Raw genomic sequence first — 27465 nt, forward strand, 5'->3', positions numbered from 1 at the left:
ATTCTTGGGTGGGGTCAGAGAGAGTATCTCCTCTTATGGGACCATGGCTTGCATAGTTTCAACTTCTTGCTTGCACCAAAAGAAGTGTCCAGGCTTTCTTAGCAGTTTTCCCAGCTGTGGGGCCCAAAGGGCTAGCAGAGTGATGGACTTGAAAACTGTCAGCAGGCAACACAAAAAATGAGTACAACTCTTTAAGGATGGAGAAATATTTCTAAAACTCAAATGTGACAAAATGTTCTATGATACTAAAATAAGATTTTAAATAACAGAAAATTAACCATGAGAATTCTCTGATTATTTTCTGAGGTGGGGCAATTCTTTATTTATGAACCACATTTCAAGTAATCACCCCAATCTAAATGCAATCACCTATTAACTTGTTAGAGAAATTAATTTTAGTTGACAGAGCTAAGACTGTCTGCTGGGATGACCAGCCTGAGCTCTTCCCAATATATAACTTTTGCCAAAGTTGTTTGAATCAGGTAAGACAACCAATAGTCCATCAGTGACATTAAATCCACAAGAAAGAGGTCAAATGTGGGGCCATGGTACAGAGTGAATGGGAAAAGGACTTGGTCTAGCTATGGAAGATCAAGAAAGTTTTGTTTACATTATTCCAAAGGGTCAGTGTGTCTTTTTGGAGAAGACATCATAAAAATGATCTAATTATTGTGATCTAATATCTGAAGTTTGATGAAGTAATCTTTCAAGGATTCTCAATTCAACAAAAATTGTAACCGTTGACACCATTCCTCCTTATTGAGATGCACAAATAATCATAAAATAACCAAAGAAACTGATGTCCATATGATCACGGGATCTTACTCATAAAGATAAAAAGTCCTTAAATTGCAAGAAGAAAGTCACACCCAGTTTCCATTAGTCTTCAGCAAACCTTATATTGCTTTAACACTCATTGAAATTGTCTGCCTTATTCTGATTAAAAACCTGGGCAGGGAAAGAATTGACACCACTTTGGAAAATATTGTTGGGTGTAAATATTCATTTCCTGTCTGGTTTTTAAATATGCTTCTTCTGGGGCACCTAGGTGGCTTAGTTGGCTGAGCAGCTGACTCTTTATTTTGGCTCAGATCATGATCTCAGGGTTGGGGTTCACACTCAATGGGGAGTCTACTTGAGAATTTACTCTCACCTTCTCTCACCTTCTCACACACACTGTGAGAAGGTGAGAGAAGGTGATTTAGTATTTAGTATAGATTTAGTATCTCTCTCTCAAATAAATAAATCTTTAAAAATAAATAAAATATACTGCTTTTTTTTAGAGTCTTCAATTAATCTTAGGTAGAACAAATTTGCAGTACATGAACTATTCCACAAAGAGATATAAAGGAGTATTAATTCAGACCCACAATTATTGGGTATGCAATAATATGTTAGTAATAAGTTAGTGTGGTCACAAATAGTTAGTGATTCATTCCCATTGAACAGTAGATATTTGGGAAACCAGAGCATCAGCCACATTCAGAAGAGGCAATGAGATGCAAGAGATCTTATTTTGGTTAATAGCAAAATAAAAGGAAATTGCCACTAAGCACAGACATTATTTCAAAAGCAGATATATCTCAATATATTTTATTATGGACTTAATGAAAAACAACCTTGAAAAATCAACCAAACCTCTTAAAATTAAAAGCCAAAATCAATAACTTCCTCCAAAAATACAGCAGAAATAATAATTTTCTGTATTTGGATTGGCTAATGTATGGAACTGACACTTATATAAATTTATTTTGACTTTTTTTTCTTAAATTGCATTATTTAAATGAGAATTGTTAATGTCAGCAGATTCGTTATGATTGTATGCCAAGGGTCCTGAGCCTGGGTTTAAAGTCTACTGCTGTCCTTTGCTAGCTATATGCAATTGGCCATATGAAATCAATCTTTTCAAGCATCAATTTCTTCATCTGTAAAATAGGAATGATATTATACTTATCTCTTACAGTTGCAGAGAGGACTAAATGTGTAATGCATAATACATATAAGAAGTAGTTGGTCATTCATAAACTTCTAAATATTAGCTTTTTAAAAAATCATATTTTCCCTTTGTTTAACATTAGGAAGACTCAGGATCAAAATACTGACTCTTCTTATCATACAACTTGTCTTCGCTGTTTCCATGCTGCAAATAACTGTCTTGAACTCTGTATATATGGGTTTTCAGCTATAATACTATATTTAAGGTCAAAGATGCTTCCCAAAAAAAGTTGATCTTGTCATGTAGAATATACAAGGAAGACTAAATTTCCTCTGATAAAATATGATAATGAGAGAATTATAATCTACAGCCAAATGATAGATTTTCTTTCCTACTCAAAGCTTTATTTACACATGGAAAGCATAGAAAAATAGTTGTCTGTCATTATTTGATCATATGTACTATGTATTTTAGTATTTATGATGTATTTATGATTATAGGTACTTTGTATTTGTGATTATATAAATAATTCTTAATTATTTGACAGGTTGCAGAGGTAGACTGGTTGCTAATGTCTATAATTATGTTTTGTTTCTTTCATCTCTCCTTTATTTTTGACAATTGTTATTTACATGCTTTAATGCTAAATTCTTCGGTTCAGAATGAGTTATGACTGCCAATTTCACAAGCTGAAATTTAACTTATTAATAAAAAAGATCCCTATATGTTCACATAATGTTTTACTTTTCTGCTTCTACTTATGTATGTTAATCTTTCTTGCATTGCTTTTAATGCAGGAACTATGTATATACATTTCATCATCCTTTTAATTTCTCAATCCTGGGTTTTTAAAATCAGCAAATTTACTTTTGAGATTCATATGTTATATATTTTTATTAATTATTCTTCTCTGTCAACTATGTTGAATTCACTATTTTATTTCTTATTATATATTCTTCCTAATTTTATTTTCTAATGTAGTCTAGAAATTGAGACTCATAAATTTAATATTATTGCTTTATATTACACCCTTTACATTTCCATGTTGAAATTTATGTTTTATAGTTAAGTTAAAATAGCTATTTGTGAGTGTGTGTGTATGTAGCCTATATTGCTCATTAGAATACAAATTCACAATGCATATATACCCAGCACATGAAAAATAACTAAGTCATATAGAATTATTAGAAAAAACCTTACTCCTTGAAATTTTCTAATTTTAACACCACTGCCTCTTTTCATTTGTTGATGTAAATAGAACTTGATTTCTGTTCAGTTGTTGGTTATTTGATGTTTCTCTTTCTTTGTTTGGCAAATGCTGTGCACCAAGAAAGCATTCTGTTTCTTGTTTGTCTTTGACCCCAGTTCCATTCCAGGAAGAAAATGTGGTCCTGTTTGGTCTAGTCCCCAGTGCTCTGACTTTCAATGTCATTGAAGAATAACTGGTAAAGTCTAAAACTCGTTTTCCTGTTAGTTTGCTCACCTTTGTCCTTAGATCTCCCAAGCACAAGGTTAAGTGGCTGTAATAATTAATCTGGAAGGCCAAAAGCAGTTACAAGTGGCCTATTTTCTGTTTGACCTTTGTCTACCCTGGATTATTTGTAACTGTAGATAAGATTTAGATTTGTAGCAAATTCCTTTTATGTCTATGTCATAACCCTTCAAATCACTAAAATTTGAGCATTACTGTAGTAAAGAGCTTTGAAACTCTATCCCATATCCCAGCTCAAGTACCCTACACAGTGTCTCTCAATTCTTCTGCCTCAAATTTTTCTCTAAAATTTAATGAAGAATGCTAAGCCCTTCAAAATGCTCTGAAGCTTATACTGCTTTTGAGAGAACCCAAATTAAAACCAGGTCCTTCATTTATCTTTTTTTTTCTCATAATTACTACATCATGCTATTTTCTCACAGAAGTAAGTTTTGAGTTAGGCTTTTATCCTTTTCCTTCAGTATAGTACTGTATGTATTCTTACAGAAATTCCTTGACATTTCTGGCATGTAACAAATATGAAGGTGAATTACTTTTATCATTGCCATTTTCAACTTATTTGGTCATATTCAATATCAAGAATACAAAAAGAAGTGGGAAATTCTGCTTCCACCCAAGATGGAGTAACAGATATCATATTTACTATCTATCCTTAAATAACCAAAAAGTTCAAAAAATAAATTAAATAGGCAGCAGAGCAGTGATCCCTAAGACATGGGAAACATGAAAGCGCCAAACTTAATACCTGGGGGAAACAGAGAACAGTGTCATAGACAGAACCAGGATATCCTTGAGTTGAGGGTTAGATGAAGCCAAGACAACTACAACCTACAGGACAGGGCACCAGAGAGGAAAGACATGCACAGGATGAGAACTCCAGAGATCTTCAGGGGGTCCTTTTTAGCGAAGTGATTATCAGTGCATGAACGAAACTAACTGAGCTAAGGCAATAATACAACAAGAAACAGAAATAAACAATTAAGATTGGAAGGAAAGCAATAAAACTGACTCTATTTGGAAACCACATGATTGTCTACATACAGAATTTCTAAGTACCTACAGAAAAGCTAATAGAACTAATGAGTTTAGCAAAGTTGTAGGATGCAAGGTCAATATCAATACAATATGAATGTAAACATGCAATTATATTCCTAAATACTAGTAACGGATAATAGGAAATTCAGCTTTAAAAATAAGACCATTTGTAATAGCACCAAAAAAACATGAAATATTAGATATTCATCAATAAAATATATGTAAGAACTGCATGCAGAAAACTACTAAACACTTGATAAGAAAAAAGAAAAAAACAAAAACAAAAACAAAAAACAAAAACAAAGAAGACCTGAAGAGACAGAAAGATGTATCATGTTTAAGGACTGGGGAGATACAATATATAAAGATGCAAATTCAAAAAAAAAATGCAAATTCTCCCAGAAATGGCATAAGGTCTAAGCAACACAAAGCAAAATCATTGCAAGATTCTGGCAGAAATGAATGTTGGTTTAATAATTTATATGAAAAAGTAAAAGAACTAGCTAAGTCAAATAATTCTGAGAAAAGAATGAAAGACACACCACAAATCCATAATAATCAAGACAACATGATATTGGCAGCAAAGTAGGCATATAAATCAATGGAACAGAATAGGAGGTCCAAAATACACCCATATATGTAAGAACAATTAATTTCTGACAGAAATTCAAAGGCAATTCAATGCAGTACAGGTTTTTTTCTTTTTTCTTTTCTTTTCTTTCTTTCTTTCTTTTTTTTTTTTAATTCCAGTATAGTTAACATACAGTATTATATTAGTTTCGGGTGCACAATATAGTGATTCAACAATTCTAGATATACTTTGTGTTCATCATGATAAGAATACTCTTCATTCCCTTCACCTATTTCACCCATCCTCCTCCCACCCCAACCCCCCCCCTTGTAACCATAAGTTTCTTTTCTACAGAAGATAATCTATTTTTGGTTTGTCTTTTTTCTTTGTTCATTTGTTTTGTTTCTTAAATTTCACAGCATTTGTCTTTCTCTGTTGCATTTCTTTCTCTGACTGACTTCACAGCATTACACTCTCTAGATACATCTATGTTATAAGTGGCAAGATATCATTCTTTTTAAGGCCTGAATACCCCACTTTTTCTTTACCCATTCATTTATCCGTGGACACTTGAGCTGTGTCCATAATTTGGCTACTGCAAATAATGCTGCAATAAGCATAGGGGTACAGATATCTATTTGATTTAGTGTTTTCATATTTTTTGGGAAAATACCTGTAGTAGAATTATTGGATTAAATGGTATATATTTAATTTTTTGAGGAGCCTCCATTCTGTTTCCCACAGTGGTTGCAAAAGTTTACATTCCCACCAAAAGTGCACAAGGCTTCCTTTTTCTCCACATCCTTGCCAAAACATGTTGTTTCTTGTGTTTTCTATTTTAGTCATTCTGACAGGTGTGAGGGTATATCTCATTGTAGTCTTGATTTGCATTTCCCTGATGATGAGTGATGCTGAGCGTATTTTCATGTGTCAGTTGGCCATATCTATGTCCCCTTGGAGAAATGTTTATTCATGCCTTCTGCTCATTTTTAACTGAATTATTGCATTTTTGGCATTGAGTCTTATAAGTTATTTATGTATTTTGCATACTAACCTTTTATCAGATATGTCAGGTATATCATTTGCAAAGATCTTCTCCCATTCAGTAGGTTTTCTTTCACTTTTCTTGGCTGTTTTCTTCTTTGTGCAGAAGATTTTTATTTTGATGTACTCTCAATAGCTTATTTTTTATTTTGTTACCCTTGCCTCAGGGGACCTATCCAGAAAAAGTATCGCTATGGCCAATGTCAGAGAAATTACTATCTGTGCTCTCTCCTAGGATTTTTATGGTTTTGGGTCTCAAATTTAGGTCATTAATCCATTTTTTAACTGAATCTCTTGTAAGCAGCATATAGATGTGTCTTGGGTTTTGTTTTTGTTTTTGTTCTGTTTTGTTTTATCCATTCCATCACCCTATGTCTTTTGAAAAGAGCATTTAGTCCATTTGCATTCAAAGTAATTATTGATAGGTATGCATTTATTGCCATTCTGTTACTTGTTTTATAGTTGTTTTGTAGCTCTTTTGTAGTTCTTTTCTGTTCCTTTTTTCTCCTGCTCTCTTGTCTCTTGTCTCCTGCTCTCTTGGCTTTTTTAGTTGCATTACTTTCTCTATTTTTTGTATATCCATTACTGGCTTTTGATTTGTGGTTACCATTAGGTTTGTATATAACATCTTCTGCATATAGCAGTCTATGTTAAGTTGATGATCATTTAAGTTTGAACCCATTCTTTACACCTATCTCACCCCACCCCCCACATTTTAGATATATGGTATCATATTTTACATCCTTTTATTTTGTGAATTTTTTGACTGATTTTTTAAAAGATTTTATTTATTTATTTGATAGAGAAAGAGATAGAGCATAAGCATAGGGAGAAGAAGAGGGAGAAGCCAGCTACAGGCTGTATGATTCTGATTACATGACATTCTGTATGAGGTCAAAAAGAAGTACTGAAAGTAGGTAAGTAATTTCTAGGTTTAAGAGTAAGCAGAAGAAATTAACAACAAAGAGCCAAAGAAGAATTTTTGGTACTGATTGAACTTTTCTATATCTTGATTACAGTAGTGATTCTACAACAAATCTTGTTAAATCTTGCAGAGATATATGCCAAAAATTATAAACTTTAGAGTATATTAATCATAACTTAAAAATAAAGGAAAAAATGAAAATAAGAGAGCACAGAGAATTAGTTTCCTATGTAAAATATCATCATATGTAGACAGAAATGTAATGTATATTAAAAATAAATGCATTATAATAGAAAAAAGATAAAAGAAAAACAAAATGGTTTTAAAAAGTAGGAATGAGATGTCATCAAGATCTTCTTAACTTTAATACCTAATGATGTCTTCATCAAGATGTGAAGTGGCTCTTTAGAGTAGTACACTACTCTAAACTACTACTTCTTTAGAGTAGTACACTACTCTAGTGTACTACTCTGTAGTACACTACAGTCCTTAATGCTTACTACTGCCTTGTAGCTCAACATTTTGAGACACAAGGAGAAGCTTGTGCGATTTGTGCACTGACATTCTTTTTAAACTCTTATGAAAAGTTGTCAATTAATTAGAAATTATAGGATATTCATGCCAGCAAACCTCATCTTGTTCCTTAAAAATTGTCCTGGACAATATCCTATTGTGTGTCACTATTCAATTTAATATGGTAGGCTTTCACAGTTTTCCAACCTGAGTTATAATAATAGAGGTAGCTTTAGCATTTTAATTATTTTTTATTTTCATTAATTTCTTAACACCAATAAATTTATTATAATACAAGGATCAGCACAGTTATATATTACCAGTAGAGACAGACTGAGCATACAGTGTCAATTTGATTAAAGTAATGGCACTGCACCTAAAATGCCCTTGTGGCTTTTCTCAGTACACTCTTTCCTTTTAATTTGTTCTTTCCTGGAATTTAGCAAGTATAATTTGTTCTCATTGTTTAAATTGTGAAGAAATAAATCTCGTAATTATTACAATTTTTCTTTCCATTTACTATGCCTCATATGCTCCACAGGAAGTAGTACACACAGAGGTCACTGCCAGTATAAAAATCATTTTGAACTCCACTTGTTTTTTATTAGAGTCCCCTAATTTACTCCAAAGAAAGGGCAAGCAATTTTCATTATCTTTTCAGAAAAGTACTATAATTCCATATATCATTCATTTAATTTTAATTCTATTTTATGTGTGACCATTTAAATGCCTTTCCAAATGATAGGTGGATCCTGTGGTTAAATGTTTGAACCATATATTTTGAGCGAGAGATAGTAAGGCCAGATGCAGATCAAGATGAAGAAAATGAAGAGTTTTACAGTTTCATTATACTCACAGTTTCTCAGGAAGAGTACAGTATGCCATGCAGTGCCCCTCAGAAAAGCATGTGATCAGTCATGATGCAGAGAGAATGAAGCTGTAAGCAAGCACCTTTTTTGTGGTCTCCACAGGAAAGAAGAGTGAGGCAGGGTAAGGGAGTTTAGGACTGCCTACCTATATTTGAAAGTGGCTCCCTGGACACTTCATGTTCACTATAACCATGAGAACTTGTGGTTTGGGACTATCTAAAATCTCCAGATGTTTAGGGTGAACCAGGATTTACTTGGGAAGAGCTATTCTATAGATGTTAAATTTTCAATTTGCAGAAATTAGAAGTAAATTTAATATATTAAGCCCAAGAGAAAAATGTTTTAAAAAAGTAAGATCATATTTGGATGATTTTAGTAAATTCAATAATAAAAGATGAATTTCTATATTTTTTGCTTTTGCTTTTTGATTTGCTCAATAATTTTTACATTATAATGTTGATGTTCTAATATTAACAATATACATGAATAAAAACTATACATTTTAAGTCCATGTTTTAAAATTAATATTTGTGACCAAATAAAATTCCTAATACATAATATTAGAATATACAATGTATAAGACTATCTTGTCTGAAAAAAAAATAAAATTTTATAATAGAGCTCATCAAAATAAATGCATGCTGACTGATGTCTTAAAAATCATTAATCTAAATGGATTAGATCTTGAACAAAGTAAAACAAGAAGCTATACCAATATTAATATCTGCCTTATAGACTTTTAAATTAAAAATTAACATTTCCAACTTAATCTTTATAATTGAATATTTGAATCTTATCCAACACAACAATAAAAATAAAAGGCAATAAACACATAATGTGGACAGTCTCACTCTTGAGAAATAATTTATCATGTAACACATGTTATTCAAGAATTTTCTGAATAGTTTTTAAAAGTGAATTGGGAACAAACAGAATTACAGTATCTGTTGAATATACTTATCCACAAACTTTACTAACTTCATTTTGTATAGTGTTCATTGTTTAGTGCATGATAGGCAGTTAGTCAAAATTCTCCGGAAAGCTGAAAAAAATACAATTGAAGGAGAATTCTAAAGGCAAAGCTAGTGTCTCTAGAGCCCTCCCTGTCCCTTCCCCGTTTGTGCACATAAATATATACATAAGCTCTGATTACTGTTGGAAGCCACCTTCACCAATCACGGAAACCTGTCTCACTTCCTCTGCTCCCCCTTTCCATAGCTTCTACATTACTCCTTCATCACTTCCCTCCCTTCTCCACACACAATGTTCCTCTGTACAGGGCCTTTCTTATGGATAATAAATTGTGAGACTGTCCCCCCAAATATCTCATCCACAGGATTCTTTGTCACTTTACTCCTTTAACTCAAATGAAGTGTATCACCTGGAAGAGTCAACTTCTGTTAAGTCCAGTGCAATCATTATAAGATTGATAGGGAAAAAGCTCTTGGATGGCACAAAGGACAATCTATCTTTGCAATTAGCAATGAAGATAGACAGAAGAGGAGCTGGAAGAAAGAGATGGAAGAGACTGGAAAAAGTATGATGTCATCTCAGGGATAATCTAAGAAGTAAGAATCAATTGGGTGAAACTTGTTATATAGAAAGGAGAGAAGAGCTTTCACATTTTTCAGAATATTGTATATACCGTTTCTTCCCTAACCGGAGCAGAAATTTCTCTAAGTCTACACTAACAATGCATGATGGTCAGTGAACTACTGATACCAGGAAGTAACTGTGCAATTGTAGGATCCAGAAATACACAGTGCTGTCCTAGCATCCAGAACCAGAAAAGAAAGCGAAAATGCAATCTGACCTAGACAGGGACTAGAATATCCTACCCCCTCTCTACTCAAGGGTTGGCCAGCATTTGGTGAGAGAAGCCTATAGCTACCCTCAGAACCATATGACAATTATACTAAAAACTTCTTCTAATCTACTACTATGTAAAGGCTACAGTGAACTCTTAGCCAATGACATTTAACACGACTTTACTAGAGGATATAAAAGTGGAAAGAATGGCCAGACAAACAACCGAGATCTGAGTAAATAAAATCACGAGGGGAACCAAAGGCCAAACTCTGGCAATCAAATGAAATGACTAACGGTATGTGGTGGGGAGGTGGGGGAGGGCACTATGGAGTTAAGAATCTTTCTGCCAAAACTGGAGAAGTTTGTGAGGGACACCTTGGCTGTGGAGTGGTGATGCCATCCGCAGAGTTCAGGATGGCCAGCTAGACACAGAATGTGTAGCACCGTGAGCATTAGGGAGGTTTGCTGCAGAAGTGCTCCCAGATAAAAGTACTTGCCGCATGCTCAGGCATGCCTTATATATTAAAAAGTGCAGGAAAAAAATACCTTGAAAGCTTGATATTATAATGAATGGGAATTAAATCTCCAATTTTATTCCTCTCAAATAAATGCTCACATGTTGTTTCATGCTAGCCTGCTGCCTAGACAGATTCCCTCTTCTGAATGTTGACAGAACGTTTAACATATAACAAAGTCTTTAGAGAGGTCTTACTTCTGCAGCAAATCCTTACAGGAATGCCATGCTCTAGACAACCATGCCATGTCTGAAGGTGTGCAGACTTGAGCATTCTGAGCACCAGAACAACGTTTCCTGGAGAGCAGAGAACTCCTCCCCACAGCCAAGGCTGTTTAATAAATAAATAAATAAATAAATAAGATTTAAAAATTAAAAAATAAAAAGGAGTGTCTAGTTACTAAATTGTCCTCTAAAATACAAATGATACTTGAGCTGGTTTCCTGGATTAAAGACAAGCAGTCATTTCTGCTAGAGATAACTCCAGTGACTGCATGTCTTTAATCCAGAAGACCAGCTCAAATATCATTAAACAGCCTTGATTATTTGTGATGAAAGGAGCCATACCACTTTTTTTTAAGATTATTTATTTATTTATTTATTTGACAAAGGTCACAAGTAGGTAGAGAGGCAGGCAGAGAGAGAGAGGAGAGAGTAGACTCCCTGCTGAGCAGAGAGCCTGATGCGGGGCTCGATCCCAGGACCTTGAGACCAGGACCTGAGCCAAAGGCAGAGGCTTAACGCACTGAGCCACCCAGGTGCCCGGAGCCATACCACTTTATCCCACATATCCTTTTTCCACTTTATCCCACACATCTTTTCTGCTTTGAAATCTTGTAAGGGAAGATACACAAAATTAAATTCTGCACTTACTGAAATTTCCACACAATAGAAAATCACTTCCTGTTTATTTGCCCAAATGTATTTTCTGCATCAAGACAAAACACTACTTGTCCAGTGCTCTACATGTTTTTCTGTATTTAACCTATATCATAATTTGGTTTTATGAAAAATGCACTATTCTTTCAAAGCGCTTATTTTTATTTCATTGCTATACTACATATACACACAGGTAAAAGGTACCTTCAAATTATATATATATATATATATGTATATATATATATATGTAATCTATAAATTTTTTTCCAGTTCATGAAAAAACCTTTAACATATATTTCTCATTAAAAGTTCAGAACAACCATGTGATTCTTATGTTATTATCACTCTCTCAAAGATGAGGAAACTAAAATTCTAAGCGTTGAAATCTACTTGCTTGAATTCAAATGAATCGAAACAACTTCTGAATGCCAGCCTCAGAAATTAAACCTCATCTTAAAAAAAAAAAAAAATCGTAAATTCTTTCACAAAGATAAGTACTTTCATTGCTTAAGTTTCTTAAAATCTTTTTAGGTCCATCTTCCCCTACATGAATAAATTAAATCTTTTCTAATCCTACCAGTTATACTATCATAAATTCTTAAACGGATTAAATTTGGGTTTTTGATGTCCTGTAGCAGTTAAATTCCAACTAATATACAACATAGACAGAAATTTCAAGACAGAACATTTCCAAGACAGAAATTCACACTGAACTTAAGCAAGAACAGCTTTCTTAGAAGGGTTAGTCTCATTAGAATTCCTCCATGTAGGTTCTCATGTAGGTAAATAACCCAGTGGTAAAGGAAGATGAGAATAACATATATACTGTATTTCAAGGTTTAAAAATAGAAGAAATCTTCTCTCCAAAGAATAATTGGTCACCAGAGATCCCAGTAGTCAGCTAACCTGTCTATTAACCTACAGGGTAACTCAACCTATAAACTAAAATATCTCATTACAAACAACTTTGATGTTTGGGGTTGTGGATAAATGCTTGCCAACTGAGTATAACACTAGAAATTGATTTTATTTTCCCTAAAGGAAACACTGCAAAGACTTTCTGTCTAGTAACTGTATTTATTTCAAGCTCTAGGCCCTGATCTTAGGGACAGCAATTGTTCAATTTTTGTTGTTGTCATTGTTGGTACTTTGTTTTGGCTCTGTAAATTTTAGATACAGAGGATAGAGTTAATCAAATTCCAAAGCTATCCACACTATTATCAGAATCCCTGCTGGACTCCTCTCTTATTTCATTACTTCTTCATATCCCTGTTTATTATTCCCATTTGTGCATATATATTCATTCAAGGAAATATTATTCTGCTTTGACTTCATTTTATTTTTTGCTTATTTTTACTGAGAATCTACATTCCAAAATCTATCATGCTTTCTGCAAATATCTAACAAATTGCTTCTAACTGCTTTGCATGAGTTTTTTTATATGTATCTGCCATTTTTCACCCATTCACCAACTATCAAGAAATTCAACAGTTCCTAAGTGACTACTACAGTCCTTTGGAGGGCCTACAAGTGTGACGTAGATTTGCCCAGCAAGGAAAGGACACAATAAGCCCAAATGCACACACAGCATAAGCAAGATCAACATGGTGTCAGTTACTTGTGACCCATAGGTGTCACTGAAGTAGAGGCCAGATGTTAGATGATAAGCACTGAGTCATGAAGAATCAAATTCGTGACCATAGTTAGGTGATTTTGTAGTCTGCAGATGCACCAAAGGGGCAGTGGCAAGGGGGCATACTCTATGCATTGCTAGAACCAGGGTGATGCATAAGAAATTGTGCCTTCTGCAAAATAAGGTATCTCTCTGGCACACACAAGGGCCTTGTGGCAATTGCCCACAACTGCCTACCTCTGTATATTCTGGGGAAGACCTAGGGACAGTCTGCTAAGGCTTTGGTCAAATGGGGGCTGAGCTTGTGAATACTGCCTATGTGGTATTACGGATGGACACCCCACGGATGGACACCCAGCTTGACTACTACTCTTCACACCCTTGTTCAGGTCTCTTAGAGATGTGTGAGACTCTCCCTGGAAAAATTCAAAGATGTGTATATACTTCATTTGACTGAATTGTATCAAATTACTCTGTAGCATGCCTATAGCAGGTTATATGCTCAGCATCCATGTGTAAAGGTTTTGTACCTCTGCTACACTCCTCCTAACACCTAACATTGTCTAGATTTCTAATTATTAACAATTTAACAGGTGTACAGTGACCATTTGCCTGTCATTAATTACTAATGAGTTTGTGCGTCTCTTAATATGCTGTCTGTCCCTAAACATTCTATTTTACTCTACTGAGTTATTTATCTCTTCTTATGCCAATACCACATATTTTTTCCCTAGAGCTTTGTTTTGCCTTTCAATTGTGTTAATTTTTCTTCCTTTCTCCTCTTTTCTAAGGTTGAACTCCTTCTTGAGAAATACTTCTTTCAGTTTCTATTTCTAACCCTTCATTCTGCAGGTGTTTCAAACCAGTCCAAGAAACAGATGGGACAGATGTCAGAATCATGTGTCCCATGTCTTACTCATCATTTCCATAATGCTAAATACTAAACATCTCAAAAATGCTAAGTTTAACACTATGCTCCCTAACATTCCCACTGCAAACATGGCCAACCTACAGTCCTTATATTAGTAAATGACTATTCCAACCTTACAGTTCTTAAGGCAATGAACCTTGAAGTTATCTTTGTCTCTTCCCTGCTCTCTTACTACATGCAATTGTTTCATTAGAAATTTCTATTAGTTTATATGCTCTATCAGTTCTACAGTCAATTCCTGACAATACATTGTGACCAAAGATCTCCTTCTTACATCTTAATTTTATATATGATGTCTGATAATATTTTCCTAATAACTCACTTTAATTTCATTCATTTTTGTTCTTTATGTTATTACTATTCTATACTAAACAGAAACTAGTTCATTATACTTAATGGAGAAAATTTGGAAGCATTCTCTTCAAAATCAGAAACAAAAGAAAGATACCAGGTATTACAACCATTTAACATATCATTTGTGGTTTTGGCCAATGTTGTGAGGGAAAAAATAGCTGAAAGTATCAAAAGGAAAGAAAAAAAAATGTCAGGGTGCCTGGGTGGCTCAGTGGGTTAAAGCCTCTGCCTTCGGCTCCGGTCATGATCCCGGGGTGCTGGGATCGAGTCCCGCGTTGGGCTCTCTGCTCCGCAGGGAGCCTGCTTCCTCCCCCCTCTCTCTCTCTGCCTGCCTTTCTGCCTACTTGTGATTTCTCTCTCTCTGTCAAATAAATAAAATTTTTTTTAAAAATGTCATTACTTGTAGATGTTATGGCTACCTTATTCAGGAAACTAGCAAAATTTATGGCTAATGCATAGTAGTAACAAGAATTAAAAGGAAAGTTCCTGCTGGAGGTTTAAATTACGGACTCTTTTTTAAATTATGAAAGTTATTTCAATCATGGAATTGGGTGTTTACAAAGGGAATGATATAAATATAAAAAAAAAAATACAAGACTTAGCCCTGAGTCACTCAAACATTTAGTAGTGGAGAACATTATAAAGTAGAAAAGTTTATTTATGAAAAGAGACCAAAAACAAGTGTACAACAAAGGAGAAAATAGTTTGAATATGGTCCTGGAAACAAAAAAAATAAAGTCTTCCCAGGAGAAGAAATTGATCAAATGTGTCATATGTTATTGCTAAGTTAAAGAAAATGGAAACTGAGGGTTGACAATGGATTACCTTTCACAGCATCAGTGACATTGAGAAGAGCCATTTGGTTAATGGTGGAGGAAAAAAAAGTAATTGAAATAATTATGAAGTACAAGAAAATTATACACATAAGTATAACAACAACTTTGATGAGTCGTCTTTGTTTTTAGTTTGATAAAAAGGGCAGCTTGTTTATTTGTTCATACAATAATGCAGTAGGGGCATTTGGGTGGCTCAGTTGGTTAAGTATACAACTCTTAATTTCAGCTCAGGTCATGATCTCAGGGTTGTGAAATTGAGTCCTCCATTGGGCTCTGCACTGGGTGTGGAGTTTGCTTAAGATTCTCTCTCTCCCCTCCTTCAGCTCCCCCTCCCACTATTTTTTCCTCTCTCCCTCCCTAAAAAAATACAGTAAATAGGAAAGGACAGTTTTAATAGGCGGAGAGATTGAAGAGAAATATTGAAGATATGTACCTACTGCACATTGGTGTTTCTGAGAAACACACACTGAAACATGTATTTTTTTTTAAAGATTTTATTTATTTATTTGACAGAGAGAGATCACAAGTAGGCAGAGAGGCAGGCAGAGAGAGAGAGAGGGAAGCAGGCTCCCCGCTGAGCAGAGGGCCCGATGTGGGACTTGATCCCAGGACCCTGGGATCATGACCTGAGCCGAAGGCAGCGGCCTAACCCACTGAGCCACCCAGGTGCCCCTGAAACATGTATTTTTATCCTTTTTTTAAATTATTTATTAAAGTTCACTTAAGATTAAGGTCTGTGGGCAGGGTAGGCTTCACATGAAGGTTACCTGTATGCGACTTTACAGAGCCTCATATTCAAAAGGACCCCACTCTTAGTTTTATGCTCTGCTGACACCATTCCAGAATTATTAATCATTTTTTAACAAAGGGCTATATAATTTTAAATCGTACTGAACTCTGAAAATTACATAGACAGCCCTGTCTTTATATAAGAGAGCAAAAGATGCAGGGCTGGGCAAGACCAATCTAAAAAGGACCTTTGAATCTGTGCTAAATCTGAGTGAAGGAGCGAGACTTTTGCACCTTTTATTGACTAGTCACTGGAAACTGGCTGCCCTGGAAAGGGGGCACAGCTTTGTATAAGAAGCTGTCTTCAGCAGAAAGTAAGCTCTGGACAGAGATACTAATGTGGCCAAGTCAGCCATCAAGATTTCCAGCCACTACACCAAGAGTGCTTCAGCCTTGGAAGGAAATCAAGGCAGGAAGCAATGAAAACCACTATAGTGTTTGAGGAGAAGATGGGGGATATAATGCACAAGGTCATGACCTTTTATAGGCATACAGAGACTTAATCATTATAGGAGAAAAGCCAATAATGTATGCTAATTAAATGGGTAGAACTGGATATGGCAGTTTGTGGGGTTTTTTTGTTTGTTTGTTTGTTTTCTGATTGCTTCACTGTACTCAATAAAATACCATGCTAGGTAATCAACTGAGAATAGGGTAATGAGTCAGAGCTGGAGTTTAAGAGAGATAGCAGCAAGAAATATAAGAAATGCTAAATTAGTCCTGAAAGTCCAGTATTATTCTAACAGAATTTCTATAAACAGGATAAGAATTATTGGGTGGATGTTTTGTGGTATGAAGTAAAGAAAACAATAAAAAAAAAAAATCTAAGAAGGAAGTTTACCTGAGCTTAAGAAATTAAGCTTAAGAAATTAATGATGAAAAAAAAACTCCTCTAGACAAATGTTTATAAAATTTCTGTGCTCTAAGAATAAGATATAATCATAAAACCATGGAAGAAGAAAGAAAAGAGATTACCTACAAAGAGACTATGAACAGATGGCATGCACCTTCTAATTAGCATCATGAAACTCTAAAAAATGTCAAACAAGTGCTTCAGATACCTCTAGGGACATTTTTAGAACATAGAATTGCATATTCAAAATACTTTTCATCAGTGAAAGAAAATAAATACACTTTCAAATATTCAATTACTAAGATCTTTTTTCTCCCATGAAGTTTGCCATGAAAGTTGCTTGAGAAAACCCTGCAATAAATGGAGAAGTCTCAGAATGAGGAAGTCCTGAGGCTCAGGAAACAGAGACTGTAAACCCAAAGAACATCTCAGAATGGTATAGCTAAAAGAAGCCTGTGGAACAAGTGTACTATTTTGGAGTAGTAGTCCAAGGAATTCTAGAAGAAATATTCCTTGAGAGCAGCACTGATTGGTATTATTAGAAGCCTGAATAGTTATGAATAATGTGTAAATTCACTATTCTTCAATTAGTAAGGGGGAAAGAGAAAAAAATTCCAAAGGAAAAGTAAAAAAAAAAATTATCTACAAGAAATATAGATTTCAAATATGAAGTAAATTATTTTAGGACACAATTTGAGCAGCTGAGGGTCAAATAAAACCATGTGACTTTGATGATATGGACAATTTTCACTGAGAGGCACAGATACATTGATTTTAATATCCAGTTAAAGCAGAGGAGGAAATGTAATCATACAACATTTGATTTTACAGAAATAAATAAATAAATAAATAAAGCGATAAAATAAATGACATAGTCTCAAATTCTGTTTCAAGATTTACAGTTTTTAGAACCAAGGTATGACAAAAAATAAAACATAAGTAGAATTACCAGTGAGAGTATCCACATGCTGCTCCTTGATAATGTAAAAGTCATGGTGTAGCTGCCAGTCACAAAACCGAAGGAGACGTGAAAGAAGGGACTGAAGTATGAATATTTCTCTAGTGGTGGGTCAGAAGGCAGATAAAGGAAATGAAAGAACAAAAATAAGGTAACAAGTAATGGCATGGATGGCAAATTGAATATGGAGATACAGGGAAGATGGTAAGTTAAAAAGGGTTTAACTCTTATCTAGAATCGGAAAAATCAATGAATAAAGGCGGCAATAGTTTCTTCAGAGTTGTCACAGCAACAGGAAGCAGAAATCCATTCTGAATAATTATAATTGGAGGAAAGAAGGTGAGAAGGTCAGCTCTTCTGTGTGGAAGACAATTATAACATTTGTGCATACTGTTACAAAAAAATTTTTTTTTTTTAAATTTAAGAAGCAGAGCAGAATTGCTGAACCATATGTTAAATTCATGGTTAGCTGTTCAAGAAGCTGACAAACTACTTTTCAAAGTTTGGTACCATTTTACATTCCCACACAATGTAAGAGTGTTTCCCTTTCTTCCCATTGTTCCCAACATTTGCTTTTGCTCATCTGTGATTGTAGCCATAGCAGGTGGGGAGTAGACTATCACTGTGATTTTAACGTGCATTTTCCTTATGACTAATGATATTAAGCATGTTCTCATATGCATATTGGCCATTTGAAAAATTTTCCTTAGTGATATACCTGTATAGATGTTCTGTCAAATGTTTCATAGAGATATTTTTTATTACAGAGTTGTAAGAGTTCCATATATATTAACATAAGTTCTCCAACAAATATACAATCTTCAAATATTTACACACAATCAGATGCTTGGGCCTTCATTTTTTTTAATAGTATCTTTTGAAGTACAAAGGTTTTAATTTCAAGGCAGTACAATTTATCTTTTGTTTTTCTTTTTTTCCTGGATTGGACTCTGGTGTTGTATTTAAGAACTCTTTGCTATCCATGGTCACAAAGATTTTATCTTAAGTTTTTCTTCTAGAAGTTGTATAGTTTGGAATTTTATATTTAATTCTATGATCCATTTTGAATTACTTTTTTGTTAAGTGAGATAAAGATCTAAGCTTACTTCTTTGCATACAGGTATCCAATTTTTTCAGCATCATTTGTAAAACAACAGCAGCAACAAAAAACACCTATCCTTTCTTCACCAGATTGTCGTGGCACTGTTGTTAAAAGTAAGTGTAAGGATTCTTTCCAATTGTCAATTTTATTCCATTGACTACATGCCTATCCTTATAGAAACACTACATTATATTGTTACTGTAGCTTCATAGGAAATTTTGAAATTGGGTAATATAGATCCCTCAATTTTGATCATATTTTCAGAATAATTTTGGTTATCATAAGTTATTGGAATTATTATATACATTTTAGGATGAGCTTGACTTTTTTTGCAAAAACTCTGTTGAATTTTCATAAAGAACACGTTGAATCTATAGATCAATTTAAGAATTGCCATCTGGATATAATGAGGTTTCCAATCCATGAAGGTGATTTCTTATGTAACCTTGCTTTATTAGTTTTAGTAGAGGTGTGTGTGTGCTCATGCGCATGTGCATGCACGCACGCGTGTGTGTGCGTGTGTGTGTTCCTTTGGAATTTAATTACAACCAGATTATGTCACGGGCAAATAAAGCTTTATCTTTCCTCTCTAAACTAGATAACTGGAAGTCTTTATTTATTTGGCCTAAAATTTCCAGTATAATTTTAATTAATCATATTTCACTCTATCATTTGAGCTATCATGAGAACACATCCTGCTCTATTAAATCTCCTGTCATATTTGGAGAACTGTGAATATTTCATCATATGTAGAGCTGATGATGCCACTGCTAAAATGATAATAATCTGCCTTGGTCCAGAAATGAGATGTTAAATTCAAGATAATATATCTATATCTTTATGTATCTTCATATATAGATAGATAGATATTAATGTCTTAACAATTACATGTCATCCCAAACTCAGAGTATATCTGAGATATTCTATTTATAAATTTAAAATTAATATAGAAACTTCCTTGTAATTATGTATTAATTTCCATCTTTATTTTTATGTAATAGCAGAAAGGGAGAGTCCAGAAGTGCTTAACAAACTACTAAGAATGTCATTATTTGAACAGAGCTTCTTGTCTAGCCTCATGTCCCCTGTAGAGTCATTGCCTCCATATAAATTCTTTATCCAATCACAGAGATTTTATCTTAAGTCTTCTTCTTGAAGTTGTATAGTTTTGGATCTTATATTTAATACTATAATCCATTTTGAATTACTTTTTTGTAGGTAAGGTATCATTTAGTAAAATTTGCAACCATACAGTTTTCCATGTTAGTACATTTCAAGAACTTTATTATCATTGAATATTAAATATTACTTCTACATGTGATAAATATAATTTCTATATGTGATTTTATATGGATTTTATATCTGTAAATACTAGAATATTTCAGCTATTCTCTTAACCAAATGCATTAAGGTTATTTCCAAATTATAAATGCTATTATAAGCAATGTAAATTACATAACAATACATTCTTATATAGGTCTCTTTTGCACATAAACACTTCTATTTTCAGAGTTTGTATATATATATATATATATATATATATATTTTGTTTTGTTTTACGATTCTTTATTTATTTATTTTTAAATTTTTAATAAACATATAATGAGTTTTTATCCCAGGGGCACAGGTCGATGACTCGCCAAGTTTACACATTTCACAGCACTCATCATAGCACATACCCTCCCCAATGTCTATATCCCCACCACCCTCTCCCGTCCCCACTCACCCCAGCAACCTTCAGTCTGTTTTTTGAGATTGAGTCTTTTATGGTTTCTCTCCCTCCCAATCCCATCTTTTTTCAGTTTTTCTTTTCCTACCCCCCAACCCCCCCCATGTTGCATCTCCACTTCCTCATATCAGGGAGATCATATGATAGTTGTCTTTCTCCGAATGACTCACTTCGCAAAGCACAATACCCTCTAGTTCCATCCACATCGTCACAAATGGCAAGATTTCATTTCTTTTGATGGCTGCATAGTATTCCATTGTGTGTATATATACAACATATTCTTTTTCTATTCATCTGTTGATGGACATCTAGGTTCTTTCCACAGTTTGGCTATTGTGGACATTGCTGCTATAAACATTCGTGTGCACGTCCCCCTTCAGAGCACCATGTTTGTATCTTTAGGATATATACCCAGCAGTGCAATCGCTGGGTCATAGGGCAGCTCTATTTTCAGTTTTTTGAGGAAACTCCACACTGTTTTCCAGAGAGGCTGCACCAGCTTGCATTCCCACCAGCAGTGTCGGAGGATTCCCCTTTCTCCACATCCTCACCAGCATCTGTCATTTCCTGACTTGTTAATTTTAGCCATTCGGACTGGTGTGAGGTGGTATCTCATTGTGGTTTTGTTTTGTATTTCCCTGATGCTGAGAGATGTGGAGCATTTTTTCATGTGTCTGTTGGCCATCTGGATGTCTTCTCTGCAGAAGTCTGTTCATGTCCTCTGCCCATTTCTTGATTGGATTATTTCTGCTTTGGGTGTTGAATTTGCTAAGCTCTTTATAGATTTTGGATATTAGCCCTTTATCTGATATGTCGTTTGCAAATATCTTCTCCCATTCTGTCAGTTGTCTTTTGGTTTTGTTAACTGTTTCCTTTGCTGTGCCAAAGCTTTTGATCTTGATGAAATGCCAATAGTTCATTTTTGCCCTTTCTTCCATTGCCTTTGGCAATGTTCCTAGGAAGATGTTGCTGGGGCTGAGGTCAAAGAGGTTGCTGCCTGTGTTCTCCTCAAGGATTTTGAGATTCCTTTCTCACCTTGAGGTCCTTCATCCATTTTGACTCTATTTTTGTGTATGGTGTAAGGAAGTGATCCAATTTCATTTTTCTTCATGGGGATGTCCAATTTTCCCAGCACCATTTGTTGAAGAGGCTGTTTTTTTTTTTTCCATTGGACATTCTTTCCTGCTTTGTCAAAGATTAGTTGACCATAGAGTTGAGGGTCTATTTCTGAGCTCTCTGTTCTGCTGCATTGATCTACCACAACTGAACCAGGAAGAAATAGAACAGACCCATTACCAGTAAGGAGATTGAAACAGTCATCAAAAATCTCCAAACAAACAAAAGCGCAGGGCCAGACGGTTTCCCAGGGGAATTCAACCAAACATTTAAAGAAGAATTAATTCTTTTTCTCCTGAAACTGTTTCAAAAAATAGAAATGGAAGGAAAACTTCCAAACTAACTTTATGAGGCCAGCATCACCTTGATCCCAAAACCAGACAAGGATTCCACCAAAAAAGAGAATTACTGGGGGTGCCTGGGTGGCTCATTTGGTTAAAGCCTCTGCCTTCAGCTCAGGTCATGATCTCAGGTTCCTGGGATCAAGCCCCAGCATCAGGCTCTCTGCTCAGTGGGGAGCCTGCTTCCTCCTCTCTCTCTGCCTGCTTCTCTGCCTAATTGTGATCTCTGTCTGCCAAATAAATAAATAAAATCTTTAAAAAATAAAAAAAAATTAAAAAAATTTTTTTAATGAGAGAATTACAGACTAATCTCCTTGATGAACACAGATGTGAAAATTCTCACCAAAATACTAGCCAATAGGATCCAACAGTACATTAAAAGGATTATTCACCACGACCAAGTGGGATTTATTCCAGGGCTGCAAGGTTGGTTCAACATCCGTAAATCAATCAATGTGATACAATACATTAATAAAAGAAAGAACAAAAAACATACGATACTCTCAATATATGCTGAAAAAGCATTTGACAAAGTACAGCATCCCTTCCTGATCAAAACTCTTCAAAGTGTAGGGATAAAGGGCACATACCTCAATATTATCAAAGCCATCTCTGAAAAACCCACTGCAAATATCATTCTCAATGGAGAAAAACTGAAAGCTTTTCCACTAAGGTCAGGAACACAGCAGGGATGTCCATTATCACTACTGCTATTCAACATAGTACTAGAGGTCCTAGCCTCAGCAATCAGACAACAAAAAGAAATTAAAGGCATCCAAATAGGCAAAGAAGTCAAACTATCACTCTTTGCAGATGATATGATACTATATGTGGAAAACCCAAAAGCCTCCACTCCAAAACTGCTAGAACTTGTACAGGAATTCAGTAAAGTGTTAGGATATAAAATCAATGCACAAAAATCAGCTGCATTTCTTTACACCAACAACAAGGCTGAAGAAAGAGAAATTAAGGAGTCAGTCCCATTTGCAGTTGCACCCAAAACCGTAAGATACCTAGGAATAAGCCTAACCAAAGAGGCAAAGAATCTACACTCAGAAAACTATAAAGTACTCATGAAAAAAATTGAGGAAGACACGAAGAAATGTAAAAATGTTCCATGCTCTTGGATGGAAGAACAAAAACTGTGAAAATGTTTATTCTACCTAATCCATTTTTTTCAGAGAAATAGAACAAATAATCTTAAAATTTATATGGAACCAGAAAAGACCTTGAATAGCCAAAGGAATATTGAAAAAGAAAGCCAAAGTTGGTGCCATCACAATTCCAGACTTCAAGCTCTATTACAAAGCTGTCATCATCAAGACAGTATGGTACTGGCACCAAAACAGACACAGAGTGTATATATATTATAAAGGTGTTACCAGAATGACTCATATACACTTTGTAAACCTTCTTTAAAACTTCATTTAGATATATGCCACGTTTAAACTTCAGAAAGTGTGTGTGCGTGTGTGTACTTGTGTGTGTTTAAAACTTTAGAAAGAAATCTGAAAATATATCCACCAAAATCATAAATGTGATTGTGTCTGGGTAAATAAGCAGAGAGTTCTATTAAGGATGGTAATCAAAGGAATTTTAACCTTGTCCAATGTACATTTACAGGCCTACGTACAAATTCATCCTTGTGAAAATAGTTTAAAAAAATAAAAAAGATAAGAAGTAAAAAATATGTCTTTAAGCATCTATCCTCTTAAAGGAAAACAAAAAACTGTGTATAACAAAAATTTCTGGTGCTACACTTGTCTGGAGCATATGAGATTTGCTAGCTTTAAAAGAAAGGGAACTGACCAGTCATGACTAAATGTGGCCACCAGAAATATTCATTAATTTTCCTGTTCCTGAGAGTATTTCTCATCACTGCACCAATTTTCTTAAGTGTTTAGGAAGCTGGTCATAACACTGACCTGTATGTAACTGTTGGTGTGTTACTAGACCACTTTTTTGTGGGTGATGAGTTTAATATCCATGAAGCCCTCATTACATGGCACTGATTTAAAGGCACGACATTGGCAATAAAAGATGATGTAGAACCAAACTGAGATACAAAGCAGTGCATATCCTTAACCTCAATGTAAATGATGAGAATTTCATTAAGGCAACTGCCTAGTCTTTTCAGATAGTTGAATACAAATGTGAACATTATAAAGAAATGCATATTAATATCATTATAAAAGAATGTATAGTTCGATAACTGGAGTTATTAGGCTATTTATTTCAAGGAACACTATGCATCTAGGAAATGAGAATTTTGTCCTCAACTGTTGTCTTTCTGGACCAGTGCTTGGCTACAGATTACTGCCAATTACACATGTAATGGAGTACATTTGCAGTTATTACAGGATTAAGATTTGCCATTACAAGTTGCAAATGACCAATTTCCCTTCACAATTGTGTAGTAATTATTGTCAAAACGGAACATCAGTACAACCACTTAAACACACTATATATATTTTTTTTCCTTTTCACAGAAAACAAATGATCTTTAAAATCAGCTATTACCATGGCTAATGAACACTCTGTCACAACATAAAGATCCCCTAAATTTCCCTCTGGACCAATCTCATTAAGTCTGAAGCATAATATAATTTAAATATCTGAGTTATGATCCACCAGCATTGCCTTCTACATGGATGGCCTGTCAGAAAACAGTAAAGGGCAGAGAATCAATTCTTTAATTTCACCATCTCTCTCACTCTGTACTCTCTGTATTTACTAAGTTATCAAATGCTCCCCATTCTGTTCTCCTTGCCCATCCTGCCCATCCTCCCCATCCCCGCTTTTAGTATCACTCATGCCTTCATTTCTCTTGAGGGCAAAAAGGCTCCTATGGTTTTTTCTTATGCTTAAATGTTCCCTTATCCAGTTACAAACGCACTACCTTAGAGAAAATAATTTAAAACATAAAAATTTCCAACTTAAACTTTTTTCATTAGTGTTTTCCATATAATTTGTGAATAGTATTGTCAAGCTAGAGTCACAAGTTGAGATATCTGTTGATTCACTCAATTAATATTTATTAAGTACCCTTCCTGGCTAATTTTCTTTCTCTATTTAATCCATGGTTTACTGTTGTGTTTACATATTACACTTAATAGGTGGCCTTCTTAAAACAAAACACGTTTATTCAGAGGTAAGATTTGAATTTGATCTAGTCTTGATTGCCCCACTCTGAACTTCAGAATCTTCATTTCAGAGACCTGGAATCTTCACCAATCAGTATGTCTATGGCCATGCATATTTTATGGCTATATGTCACTGCACAGACACATTTAAACGTTTGGAGTGCAACTCTAGTTCAATCATGACAAAGTTGTTTGCTCTAATTTCCTTTGATGGCTTGGGTGATGCCATCCTCATTCTCCTGTGGCAGGCCCTAATTCTGCCACAATAATGGGTGAGAAGTCAGGAAAGGACAATTGGTCTTAATGGTCTTTCAGCCTCTTGAATTACTTTCTTTTGTAATAAACTTAAAAGAAATTAAAAACAGTTACAGATTTATAGAGTTGTTGTATACACAGTACAGAATATGCTCATATACTACACATCTAGGATCCTCAATTATATATTAGCATCTTATGTTAGGAGACTAAATGTAATTAGGATGCTTGTGTTAGTATTATTTGTGGTCTTTCAAATATTATGGATACATGTCCCTCATTAGACATCTATTTTATAATATATTCTCTCAGTTTATGGCTTGTATTTTTATTCTCTTAATGGTGTATTCTACAGAGCAGAATTTAAAATTTTAATAAAATGCAGCTTATGGCCATCTCCTTCATGGATTATGCTGTTGGAATTAAAATCAAACTTGAAGGAATATAGGCTTTTTTCCTATTTTTTAGAGAATTTTCATAATAGTACATTTTATGTCTAGGTCTATGATCCATTTTGAGTTAATATTTGTGAAAGATGTGAGGTCTGTGCCAATATTTTTTTCTCATACAGATGTCTGCTTATTTCAGCACCATTTAGTAAGAAATGACATCTTAACAGTAGTGGGACTTCCAATCAATGAACTAGAATATCTCTTAATTTATTTAGATCTTCTTTGATAATTTTTCTTCAGTATTTACCGATTTTCATATGCAGACCCTAACATATCTTGTGAGGTTAATACCTATTTCATTTTTCAGGCTGCTACTTTAAATGATATATTTTCTTTCAAATTCTAATGAGTTGTTGCCAGTATATAGGAAAGCAGTTGATTTTGTACATGAACTCTGTATTATGTAATGTCTTTATTATTTCCAGAACTTTCACTTTTATTGTTGCTTATTCTTTTGGATTTTCTGGATAAGAAATTATGTCATCTGCAAACAGAGATAAGTTTATTTTTTCTTTTCTAATCTGTAAACTTTCATTCCCCCCCTCCTTTTTTTGGTCCTATTGTACCAGCTAAGAATTCCAGTAGGATGTTGGTAGGAGTGATGAGATTGGACATACTTGAATTGCTTCTGATCTAAAGGGAAATTGTCTATCTCTCACAATTACCTGTGAAGTCAACTATAGCTTTGTTTTGCTTTTAAGTTGTTTTTAAACAAATTGAGGAAGTTTCCTTTCTTTCCTAGTTTGAAGAGAATTTCGATCATGAATGGATGTTAGGTGTTCATTGATATTATCAGTAGATTCTTCTTTAATCTGTGTGTGTGGCTGATTATACTGATTAATTTCTGAATGTTGAATCAGCCTTGTAGAGTTAGAATAAAATCCCTCTTGTTCATTTTGTATACTTCTGTTTGTAAATTTTTAAATCAATATGCTAATATTTTGTTGAGGATCTTTGAGTTTATGTTCATGAGAGATGTTCCACAGTGTTTCAGGTTAGTAATGTCTTTTGGGAACATTGAAGTTTGAAGTCTTAGAAGAGGTGGCTCACATGGTCTATTAGGAAGTTCTTTCTGCTTTTGTTTTGTGTAGAATTGATATAATTTCTTTCTTCAGTGAACTCTCCAGTGATATTGTATGGACCAGTTGATTAGTTTTTTGAAAGTTCTTTTTAAGTTAATTATTGATTAAACCTTTTTTTTTTTTTTGATTAAACCTCTTTAATAAATACAGGGCTATCGACGTAACCTATTTATCCTTGTATGAAATTTTGGTAGTTTGTGTCCTTCAAGGAACTGTTCCATTTCATCTAAATTATTTGTGGGCATAGAATTATTCCTTACATTTCTTTATTATCTTTTTTTATTCCTGCTCATGAGATTAAGAG

General features: G+C 34.3%; 1 long non-coding RNA gene across 9 annotated transcripts in view; it reads right to left on the reverse strand.

The window, feature by feature from the left end:
- Positions 1–27465, reverse strand: part of LOC132002501 (uncharacterized) — a 118091-nt gene that overhangs the window by 18847 nt on the left and 71779 nt on the right. Inside the window, exons 6-7 of one of the 9 annotated variants that reach the window (XR_009399922.1) lie at positions 17933–18042; positions 16–155 (exon numbers count right to left, since the gene is read on the reverse strand). The exons of 6 other annotated variants lie outside the window; for them this stretch is intronic. This is a non-coding gene — a long non-coding RNA (uncharacterized LOC132002501). Of the gene's footprint in view, positions 1–15; positions 156–17932; positions 18043–21984; positions 22036–27465 lie in introns of those variants that run through there. 2 more of the 9 variants (XR_009399919.1, XR_009399923.1) reach the window with 2 other exon arrangements.

Source organism: Mustela nigripes, chromosome 15, assembly GCF_022355385.1.
Source record: "Mustela nigripes isolate SB6536 chromosome 15, MUSNIG.SB6536, whole genome shotgun sequence".
Taxonomy (NCBI): domain Eukaryota; kingdom Metazoa; phylum Chordata; class Mammalia; order Carnivora; family Mustelidae; genus Mustela; species Mustela nigripes.